The sequence below is a fragment of the Cyprinus carpio genome, unplaced genomic scaffold (assembly GCF_018340385.1).
Source record: "Cyprinus carpio isolate SPL01 unplaced genomic scaffold, ASM1834038v1 S000006615, whole genome shotgun sequence".
Taxonomy (NCBI): domain Eukaryota; kingdom Metazoa; phylum Chordata; class Actinopteri; order Cypriniformes; family Cyprinidae; genus Cyprinus; species Cyprinus carpio.
This window is the reverse complement of record NW_024879254.1, coordinates 1,196,406-1,209,137: the sequence shown is the minus strand read 5'-3', so window position 1 is coordinate 1,209,137 and position 12,732 is coordinate 1,196,406. Positions and strand designations below refer to the sequence as shown.

The 12,732-nt window shown below is 37.2% G+C and overlaps 1 pseudogene; it reads right to left on the bottom strand.

The window, feature by feature from the left end:
- Positions 1-411: 411 nt before the first annotated feature.
- On the bottom strand, positions 412-9,768 carry LOC122144191 (annotated as a pseudogene).
- Between the last annotated feature and the right edge of the window lie 2,964 nt (positions 9,769-12,732).

Sequence of the window (12,732 nt, the reverse complement as noted above, 5' to 3'; positions counted from 1 at the left end):
AGGTCTGCAAAACAAACCAACCCAGTTAGTACACCACAACTAGGCCAATTAGTGCCAAAAACTAACCCAATCGGTTTTCTGGGGATTCAAAGACTCCTTCCAGGGTTCCTAATCTAAAAGAACTAAAAGATCAACCCACGGCAACAATATAAAAAGTTTCAACTCTGTTGGAAAACCGTAGACTTGGCAACACTCGTGGAGAAACATCTGGTGAAATTCCCAAGAACTTGACCGCACCTTTTGTCCAACTTAGCAAAAATCGGACCGGTACGATCTCATCAGAGTAAAGCACTTACATCACATTAAAAAAACAAACAAAACAAAGATAACTTACTGGCTGAATAACATGAGGTGACAGTAACACAAAGACAAGCTAACATAATTCATATAAAAAGACAGTTATTACAATTATTAATAAACAAAATCCAAAAGAAGTTTCATTAAAATGTATCGTTTACTAGACCTGTTATTATACATTGAGAAAGGAATAAGAACAGAGAACTGAGACACAAGTAAACCCTACAGTATTAGAGGAGCTGGTGTGGTTTCATGTCACATATGCATCTTGTGTTTGGAGCATCAAGGTTGCACATCCTACAGTGCCATTAAACAAGCAGCTGGAATGAAATCACTGACATCCCCGATTACCTCCAGGTTACATACTCTAGACATGAGAGTAAACAATTTATGATGATTGGCATGCATTCACCCTGTTAAAAAAAAGCATCAAGAAACTGACTTATAACTTAGAACAGGAACAGGAGAGATGTTTAACTCAATGTAAAAAGATAAATAACAGTTTAAATGTACAGTGCATGAAGCCATAAGCAAGGCTAATTGGTATCACTTTGTCACCTATGGTTTTACACAAAGGAGATTTTCGGTTTGGAGACAGATCTGTGTTCACCCTGGAAAGCTGAAGGGATCAGACTGTCTGTGGAATAAAATTTGAGATTCGAACTAGATTTTATCCGAACTGGTCTGCCAAAATACTCGAAGGTTTACAATGCTGACTCCAAACAAAAGAAAATAAGAACTTTTCATATGTGACAAGACAAAAGTTTAAACAAACCGAAAGGTCCAGGGCTGGTTTTCTAATACTCATCAATCCAAAATGAACAAACCTGCCTTGAGTAAATCAACGGTGGATGTATTAAAACAGATTTTTAAATACTTGCCTCTCAACTGCATCTGACATACATTTAATCTGCATGTATATATATTTATATATAACGAAAAAATAAGCCTCTCTATAGGTCCCAAAGGTTCCAGCAAAAAGCAGCTTTAGTTTAAAAACAGCATTAGTTTATTACTATAATATTTTATCTGATGGTTAAGCAATACCCCAGATTGTGGGAAAAGAGACACGAGTCACTTAAGTGCTAAAATCCTCACATTCAGTTCTGATTCATCTCCCACAGAAACATTCAATCGCTGTTTTCCGTTTGACAAATCCATGAGAGAGTCTGAATCATGAGTCAAGGCAAATGTCATATGGTGCATTTCATGGAAGAAGAAGGTTCCCGGACCTAGTGCATGTCACATGATTGGTCTGCAAGCTTCCCTGATTGGCCAGGGAACCTTAAGGTTTTTTGGGGAATAAGGCTTTAAGTGAGCTCTGTGGGTCTCCGTGTGGATGGAGGGAGAATGTAGAGGTCATGAGGAACACCTGTGCTTTCCATCGATGGGAGGAAGACGGTTCTAAGGTCCCTCAGAGGTACGAGGGAGTGTGTTAGTTAACACTGATGCAGTATTCAGAGTGTGCGAGTTAATTAATGCTGTTCGTGGCACTGGCTTCAGGGCTGTCCAGTTCTCTGTGGAATGTCTCATCTGGCTGGAGGTTTGTTCTGGAATATTCCTCGTACCATTCCTGCAGACAAAAAGAAACAATCACTACGCAAACATACCATTGCCTATCTGGAAATTCTTGTATTAAAAAGGGGGAGTTTGGAGCCAAATATATCACACTATAACTTTACAAAACAGAACATGATATCATTGAAATAACTTTAGGTAGCATTTATTTTTTCTTTTCCATAACTTTCCAAGTTTCCACTTGGGCACATCCTTGTATAAACAGCTATGAGATATATTACCATTTCAGACTAATGATTTAATTATCTGATCCAATAAGTGAGCCATTTGTGAATTCTTTACTTAAAATTCTGTAAATAAAGGTTTCCACATGAATTTTCATGAAAACAATGTTACATTCATGTTAATTCAGACATTTATATTTCAGTTTTGTTTTTTTTAGTACATTCAAATTAGGAATCCATTTTGAGTAACGAAAATATTTTTGATGGTTTCAATTTTAGTTAACAATCCTATAATAACCGTTTATATCCAACCTGAATCTCCTCCTCGTACATCTTCATGCTGAGGTCACTCTTGGTACGTGACCTTCGACCCAGAAATACTAATGAGGAATGCTGTGAGCAAAGATGACAACGATCCATTACAGTTCAATCAATCTAACACAAGAAACACAAATTAGATGCTATGAACACAAACTGTGTGCATGTACGCATGTGCTCACCCCGCTCCGCTCCAGAGCCACACACATGTCCTGCAGTGAGCTTAGGTTGGTGACGCCCAGTGTGTGTTTATACATGTCCAGAGTCTGCAGAGCTTCAGTCTGAGACACCTCTGTCTCAAAGACAATCCCCTTTTCACCTATAACACACACATTCTAGTCTTAGATATCTCAGTCATACCCATTTTATTAAACATTTCATCAGATAAACGGGACTCTAAACATTTAGAACCTTCTGGGTCATCCAGCGGCTCTCTGTTCTTCCGACTGTAGTTCATCCTGAAGACAAATGCATCTAGTATGAAGGCCACGATTATTGTCATCACAACCTGCATCACACAGAGGCATGAACACTCAAAATAACACCCCGGGCTGTGAGAAAATATCAAGAAATTCAATTAACAACACACATATAAATGGGTAGCTGACAACAGCAGTGGGACATTCAACAGTTTCAACATTAAACTATTTAAACATAATATTAAAGTTTATAAAAAAAGAAATGTTGACTGGTTACACTGTACTGGTTTCACATCAAAAACAAATCATATCCACATTATTTCCATTAATTATTAATATGCTATTACAGCTTCTATTGAATTAGCCTTTATTATCTTGTTTTCATTTTAATTTTAGCTTTAATTGTTAATAATTTGAATTAAGACTGCTATTTAGGTTTAATTTTTTTTTCCAGTCTCTTCAGTAATTTTTATTTTAGTCTTTGTTTTTTTAAATAATTTCCAGGTAGTAATTCTAGTTATTTTTCAACAAGGCAACTAACTTTTGTTTAGTTTAAGTTTTTCAGTTTTGTTCATATGAACAAAATGTTCTCAATGATTTAAATTTATTGGACACACACATACACAACCAACACACACAATCTCTTACCATGGTGACAATGTAAAAGGTCATGAAATAAAGGCGACTCCAGTGAGTAGTTTGTGATGTCACACCCTTCCTGCGAAAAGCAATCAAAGGCATCAATAACTTGGACAAATGACAGACAGATGGTTATGTATTGACTGGTTCACACAGTAGGATCCATAGGTTTCTGCTACAAACAAACATTTAAAGACTTCTGCATTACTTCAGAGACACAACAATCTGCTGACTGACATTTAATTGCAGTAAACAGCAGGGGGCACCACAGCCTCAAACCAACCAAAAAAAATACAAACCATTTTACTGAGGAAATTCTGATATTTTTGACTGAGCAGATGTGCATGTGTTCTTGTATTTACACTCACCATAGTGATGTACCAGTTGTTCACCACTGTTAGCTCAAAAAGAGTGACTGAAAGATGGCAGAGAAAAAAGTTACAAAAGCTATATACTGACATGAGAAGAGTGTGTCTGTAAGTGTGTGTGCACATACCAAAGCTGCTTAGGATGTTATTGAAGTTATTGAGATAGTAATATCCCTCCTTTAGAACTGTCTGGTTGCCAATGGTCACATTTATCTGGCGATATGACTCGGCAACAGTGCTAGTGCTTTGAGAGACACACACACCAAAATACATTATTCACTAAAAATCATTTAAAGCTATTTTGTCCTTTTTTGCAGCATGATATCTACTCTTCACTAAGTTTCATAAAGATTTTTCAAAATTGCTTCTTTTGTTTTTAGCACAGAAGAACACGTGTACATGAGGGTGAGGGTGCATGAAGGGTGAGTAAATGACAGTAAAGTGTTTAGGTTTATGGTGATATTCAGCCTTTATTGATTTTTTGTAAAACAAGAAACACATTTATGGTGATTAAAGGAACTTACTTGCAGCAGTTCGGATAAACAACATCAGCAAAAAACTCCATTCCAACGATGGCAAAAGAATAATAGAAGATGATCAGAGTCAGACCTAGACTACAGAGACAGAGAGAGAGGGAGGGTTGTGAGAGAAAAGGCCTTCATCTGTGAGTAATGAGCTGAAATGGATTATTATTTCTGTACCTGGCCATACGCGGGAAGAGTTCAAACATTGTGTCCAAAACATTCCGATAGCGCTGTTTAATTTTAAACAACCTTGACAAGAAATAGAGGAAAAAAAGTTAATAAGTAACGTATCTGTATCTATCTATAGATATGACTGCTGAAAAAAAAATCTCATGATTCACACAAAGTTAATATTAAGAACCAAAGACATACAGCTTAAAAAATTATTACACTGCAGACTTTATCTACCTGTCTGAGCCCTCTGGTGAAAATGCTTCTATTTTGTGTTTTTCGAAATTGATTGTTTTTAAATGTAATATACAAATTACATTACCAGCATAACAATTCAAGTGATATATATACACACACACACACTTATGGGAGAACAATAAGCATTTAAAAAAAGAAGGTTGTAAATGAATGACTACAACTACATTCAAACCAAAATTCATCAAAACACACACACACACACAAATAGTATGTACACATACCGGAGGAGCTGAAAAGGTCTCAACACCACGATGAAGTAGAACGGCTCCATGTCAAAGGCCAGAGCAATTAATCCCAGAAAGGCAAAGACTGTTACTGAGAAATCAAAGCTGGAAATAGAAACACATAACCAGAGGTGATGCAGTGTGTATGTGTGTGTATGGATGTATGTGTGTGTGTGTGTACCTACAGGTTCCACCCTGAGCTGAAATATGTCAAAGGACCAAGGCCTGTGATCTTCAACAAGACCTCAACTCCATAAACTTCATTCCACAGACACATCAGCAAGAGGTGAATAAAAAAAAAAAGTTTAACATTTAAATGAAACCAATTTTAATTAAAACTTCTACATTTAGATTTAATCGTGATTTAATTTTAAACAATTTCCACCTACTTGTGAGGAAAACAATGTAACTCCATGGGACAACATGAGTCCATGAGACGCCATCTGTGAGAAGAGAAGAGCTGCTTGAGAGCCAAATTCAACTGGGTTCCCACAGAGAAAACAGCTATTTCGCTGTTTCCTGTGTGTTACAAGCGTTTCTGAATGGTGAATTCAATGAATTATCTGGAACGGCAACACAGCTGCAGCACATGCCCTACTGTTCCATTACTCAAGATGATCTTACCATTTAACATGTTTGTCTCCACTAGGATCCAGATGCCATTAATTGCTACTACCAGATCTGCAACAGGCCAATCATGAAAAATAGTTAAAATTATTAGAAATAATGGAATAAATATAATGTAAATGCAGTACACATGAGTTTAAAAGTTTGGAGTCAGTTAGATTTTTGAATGAAATTCATACATTAATTTGATCAAAAGTGAAAGTAAAAAACTAAATCGTTTTTTAAAGTAAATGCTGTTTATTAGAACTTATCACGTATCAGAAAAGTATATCATGTATTGCAAAAATTCAGCAGCACAACTGTTTTCAGACATTGACACTAATAAGAAATGTTTTTGAGCACCAAATTAGCATATTAGAATGATTTCTGAAGGATCATGTGACACTGAAGACTGGAGTAATGATGCTGAAAATAAATTACATTTTAAAAATATATTAAATAGAAAAGTTATTTGTAATTGTTAACAGTTTATGTTTTACCAATATTACTGTATTTTACAGTACAGTATGTAATAACTATAATAAGAGTACTGAAAGAAGAATTAGTTTTTCTAATAAGTTACAAGCTAATGGGTTCCAATGAGCATATTTTATTGATCAGGTATTGCATGTTAATGTCTAAAGGGTTAATACAAGAAGTTACTCAAAGATTTTAACTTACACATTGCATATTGGAAAGCTTTGGATTTCACAAGTAAATTGATTCCTGTTAAAAAAGAATAATGATCATACAAAGGAAGTATTATGGGAGAAAATATTTGATTCCAACTAATCTTGAATGTGTCTGGTTATTGCGAGCAGATCATTAAACTGTAAAATTCTGTAACTAATGCAAATCGCATCAACGTGACAAATATAAGACCTTTGAGGATGAGGAACGCAGTACGAGGAAGATCATCAAACCAGTGCTCCCCAATCCGTCGAGCCTGCAACACACACACACACACCAGATGTTCTGGCTCAAGAGGGTTTAACAAACACCCAGGGAGTATAATCATGTGACAGTATGTGAACTCTGACCTTCCATTTCAGCCCGATCACTTCATAAAACTTATAAAAGTCCTGGAGACTAAAACACAAGCATAAAGACACCTTAAAGAACTCGTCAGTCTGATAAAACAATCAAAAGAACGTGAGCACTAATGAGTGCATGTGTGTACCTCAGCATAGTTTTGCTCCTGAATGGTTGAGGGCTTTGAAAGTGAGGAAACGATCCCGTGCTGTCATTCGTGGACGATAGAATCGCATCAGTCCATCAAACTGTGTTTTAAAACAACACTCCATCTGTCCTCTAAATAAATGTAGATTTATCACACTCACATAAAATGCACAAGGCTTTCGGGGTTCAGTCCTGAAAGAGTGTGATCTGTAAACCTCACCTGCCGAGTAACCAGCAGCTGGAAGGCGTGCTCTATGGCGGATCGCTTGTGTAGAAGAAGAGATTTGAATTTCATCTTCTCGACTCCATTAAAGGTGTCAAAAACTACTGCCAGGAGCTGTGAAGCAGAAATTAAGAGCAAACTCAAAGTAAAGGCTAGTTCACACTGCACCAACAGATACTGCTTACAAAATTAAACTATAATGCACTATAAATCCTTTAAAAGGAAAACATATTTATTTATTTTTTAATGCTGACCAGATTCATGATGAAGTAGAGCTCGATGGACAGATACACAATGAAGAAAATGCATGACCAACGATTCTTTGAATACGCTGGCATCATCACATCTGGAAAACTAGTGAAGAAGAAAGGCTCTGAGGTTACTTCATTATTAATCATTTAGTAGACACTTTTTTAATTCAAAGAGACTTTTATTACATTTTTAACAGGGATAGTCTGATTATAGTGTCCTGGGGTTAAGTTATTTGCTGGAGGACATAATGATAATAAAGGATCAGAGAAATTCTCCAGTTCCCCTCAGGGAGTATGAAACTGATAACATCTGGATTACTACTGCTGTTACAGGAAGACATGAAACACTGAGGCTCAGAGTCATGCAATGTTACGTAGGATGTGTGCACCTCAGCAAGAGTACATACTTTACTTTGCAGTGGTCAGAAGGACAAACAGACTAACAATGCTGTTCTCCGGTGTGCTAAAATACTGTGGAAAGAAAGAAAATAATCTATGAGTTTGGGTGTGAGAGAGAGACAATAAGGCAGAGAACACAAAGGTGAGTGTGTGATTGAAGTACTAACAGGGTCGGCAGTGTTGGCTGAGAACAAACAGAATCCTAGGATGGCAAAGAGACCATGAAGAAAAAGCAGCAGCAGAAGAATATCAATGAAGGGAGGAAGAGACTGAAATATCTGCCTCAGGTTTCTGAGGGAGGACAGAAACAGATACTGCATCAGAACATCACATTGTATCCAGTCAAGGACATGCTTTACAATACATTTAACCATTGTTACATGAACTTTTAGCGCTTAGTTATGTGTAAAAAGGTCACTGTAGCACAAGACCTCAGGTGGCTTGTTGCATGTATGAGATCTCAAAACTTTTAACTGAAAAATAATGTGAATAGTAGTGGTAATAATTATAAATATTTACATAACAATTACTAAATTATTTTTTAAATATTATTATGAATTTCGTAGTTTGCATACCTGCGAACAGCTCCACAGTAACGGCAGTCCACCAGAAAGATTGGCCGCAGGGCTCTTGTTACACGCAGGTGAGATGTCTGCCCCGGACTAAGACCACAATGCCTCGATGAATTGAATAAACAAGACACATGCCTGAAACACACAAAAATTATTTGAGAGGATAGAAGGATTCCTCGGCTGAGACAAAAAAATAAATAAAGAAATCAACCATTATTGAGGCAGTGTATTACAAAAATGTACACACCTTTACCATGGTCCTCTTATGACGTATAAAGGTGTGAAAGCCAAGCCATCGGAGCTTCATGCACAACTCAAAGGCCACCATTGCTAATGCCAATAACTCCAGTGACGCATGAACCTAACAGAAATGAAAATACACACCTTACGTGTTTGTACACTATATATATACTCTAGTATTATATTGTTCATATAATGAGTGTAAGCCACAAGCATGTACACTTAAGCTTACACACATACATTCACTATCATTCAAAAGTCTGGGGTTGGGATAAGGTTTTTTTTAAAAATCTGTTTTCAAAAGAATTTTCTTATACTCACCAAGGCTGCATTTTATTTGATAAAAAAATATAGTTTTTTTTGCATAATTTTATTGCAATTTAAAATAATTGTTTGCTATTTTAATATCATTTAAAATGCAAGTTATTCTTGTGATGGCAAAAATACTCCAGTTTTCAGTGTCACATGATACTTCAGGAATCATTTTACTATATGTATATTTTTGTAAAAATCATGACTTCTTGGATCAATAGAACAGGTGTATTTAAAATAGACTTTTTTGTAACAAAGTAAAAATCTTTACTGTCACATTAAAACAATGTAATGCAGCCTTGCTGAATCAAAAAAAAAAATTCTTTCAAACAAAGACCCTGGAATTTTGAAGTGTATTCACATTATAGTGAAGTAGAAGTCACATACATATACGTCCAAGCGGAGAAAGGGGACAGCAGGGGCCTCTGAGAGGGACAGAAGCATGAGTAACACCGCAGTCAGCAGCTCCATCACATAGAAAAGGTGATTGTGAGCAAACAGGTAGGCACTGAGCGCATTGGCATTCCGCGGATGAGTGAAAAACTTGTCGTTATTCTCTCTCCCTCCTGAAGACAAACACAGACAAATTGGGCAAGGGAGAATTATTATTATTATAAGCCCTGAGTGTGTGTTTTGTGATCATCTGCATCTATTTTTTACTGCTTCACTGAGGTGACAAAAAGGTGACCTTCTAGGTTATATTGCTGCTTCCTGGTAGTTCATTTCCCAACTCGGTGGCAAAGAATTCTGGGCCCTGGGGTCTGGTGCTCCTGGGGTCGGAATGACAACATTATTCACAAATATCATAATTTCCTGCCGCATCTGTGTAGAGAAAGAAAAAAAAAGGACCAAAAGCTATTAAATGATGATTTCACAATATAAATTAAGCATTTACGTTGAGATACAGCAGTACTTGAGCCAGTTGATTTTATATACCTCCACTTTTAAAATAACATACCGACAGACGCAAACTGCTGGCAGAATGAGGACGTTTGCACTGGCCATCATGTCGTCCAGTCCAGTCATGTTGTCAAATTACTACTGATTTCCCATGGCAGCCCCTGTGATTCGGCCCCACGTCCCAGCAGTCAGACAGAGAGCATGTCACTGGTCAGCAGTTTTTTAGCACTGCAAGGTGTAAATTATCAACAATGCACTCGCACATGCAAGTTTCATTGTGCCAGCCTACAGCTACAGCTGTTTGTGGCCAGTGGTCCGAAAGCAGAACAGAATCCTGTGGTGTTGTTCACGATTCCTCAAAAGATGACACGGTTTTTCATAAAAAACTGTGAGTCAAATTGGGCAAAAAGCTCCTTTAAGAGTCTACATCTCTAGTCTGCACCTTCACACACAATCATTTCATTGTAACATTTGTAAAGAAAGACAAAAAACATTTGGTAATAATGGGTTTCTAAGTTAAAAGTAACCAAAGAAATTACACAAAATGGTCTTTTGTTGGCAAAAATGTGGGAAATATGCTCAAATGAGAATCCTACAAAGTTGATTTTAGACAACCATTACAGAATAAAGTGACAAGTTAAATTACAGCTGCTTTCAGTAACAACAACAACATTAAAAAAAATCAAAAAAACTGATTCAAAGAATCAAATATGAAGAAAAATAATATTAATAAAATGTGAATAAACTGAAATGCACTCCAGACTAACTCAAAGCTGGTTTTCCAAAACACTGCACTCATTATTCCAAACATTTCATCGCTGAAATCCAAATAGTTCCATAAGGATTGCACCCTAAAATTTTCCTCTCTCTCTTTCAGAGCATGTGTGAGCGGGAAACACCGCTGATGGTTCAGAGAACAGAGTTTAACTGAGCAGTCAAACAGACTGTCCAGTGGATTTTCTCAAGCATCAGTTCAAAGCGCAATGAGAACTTCCTGTAGATCCTCGGTGCTGCTTCCTCTGACACCAATCCCCTTTCCAGCCATCCCCATCCAGTCTCTTGGTCATGAGCCTCCCTTCTTCCATGTCATCTTTCCTGTGCTATATCGGATCCATTTTAGTACCTTTCTTTCTTCAAGCTCAAAACACAGCTAGCCTTTGAGATGGACGGCACCTGCTGAACAAGCCTTACCCACGCTAAGAGCTTCAATTGGGAAGTAAAAAGTTTCAATTCATTTTTTCGATCTATACTTTACCATTGCTTCATTCTAAGCAATAAATATGACTCCCTTTTAAATGATCTGTCAGGCCACAGTCTGGTAATTTATTACCAGCATTAATTAAATCCCAAACAGCTAAGAGCTTTTAGTTTGCCCAAACACAAAACTGACTGAATGAGTTTCTTCATTCCGGTTCATTTGACTCACAGCTGTCTGTAAACAGCTCTCAGTGAATACGCACATGACAACAACAGTGTTGGTTTTTGCTCTTTCGATCTAATCAATAGGTTCCTGGCAGAGCAAGAGTAAACAAGAGAGACACAGACAGCACTGATAGCAGGTTACTTTTCAGGTCCAGTTCCACTTAGTGCAATCCAGATTTCGTTTTTTCAAACGCAAAGAAACAAAACCTGGACTGATGATAAGAGATGGGGTCCTGGTTGTTTCTAAAGGCACAGCTTTTAAAATGTCCCAAACAATCTTCACCATGACAACAAAATAACTTTTTGAGACAGCAGCTTGAGGCAAAATGAGGAAGCGAAGGCATCTGATATTCACATCAGCTTCTTTCTTCTAAAATTAAGAGTCAGCTGTCCTGGAACCAAAAATACAGACCGTGTTCCTACATCCTTTTTTTCCCCATGAAGAATCTTCTTGGCTAAATAAACAAATATGCCAACTCACAAAAAGTGAGCCACATTTTACACTCAGATGCTCCAAATATTCAAACATCCAGCTCTCATCACAACCAAACAGTTTTGACACAAGGCCACAGGACCGTGTGCATGCAGGATGGATGGAGGACGGGGGCCACAACCAGCGCTGTATCTGTCATACAGGCTGACACAGCATTTTAACTGTGTGTGTGTGTGTGTGTGTGGTGTGTTGTGTGTGTGTGTGTGTGTGTGTGTGTGTGTGTGTGTGTGTGTGTGTGTGTGTGTGTGTGTGTGTGTGTGTGTGGTGGTGTGTGTGTGGTGTGTGTGTGTGTATGTGTGTGTGTGGTACAAAGGCTGGTATACTACTGTAATGGACACTTAAACACATAACCATTGGGGTTGGGAAACTCACTCTTAAAGTGACAGTACTACATGGTGTTTCCTCCCTAAAAAGGGTCTGGAAGTAGTAATATAGGCCTATTGGTTGTTGAGTCATATAATGGTTGTTAATATTTTCAGCAACATACAATACCACACAATAGCACTAGGGTGCGCAGCATCTCCTCAGTGATTCCAAAAGTGTCTCTCAAATGAACTATCTACAAATGACACAGCATGTAGATTTGTGTCATTAAATCTACATGGCAAAGGTGACACACACGCTCTTCTAATGTGGCATTTACACAGTGACACAGTTTTTTTGCTGCTCCAGAGGTGGCATAAATGCATTTACCACAAAAACTGCAGCTGTATAATTTGATACTAGGAGGGCAAGCATGACTGAGTCTGTCTGTTACACTGAATTTTTGGCAGGCACAGAGCAGCCTTAACTCAGCTGTGAAAAGAGGCCTTTTACTAAAAAACAAAAGATATCTGTAAATCTGATATAATTTATGACTAGAATCATTTATTCATTTTCCAAGTCAAATCTGGATTGTCAATAATGTATAAAAATCATTATGATTTAAAAAATAACACGAAGAAAATTGTCAATAACAATTTCAACCACACATCCAATTGACTTTTTTCTACATAAAAATAAGTTTCTCTTTTTACAATTTGTTGTAGGTGGAATAATCATTTTCAAACAAAAGTAATCAAACCAAAGATGTTTTATTTGATGACATCATGGATTTAAATCTAGCACCCTCAATGAAATGATCCGCCACCGATGACAGCCGCAGTGAACACAGCTGAGCATCATAAACTTCAAAC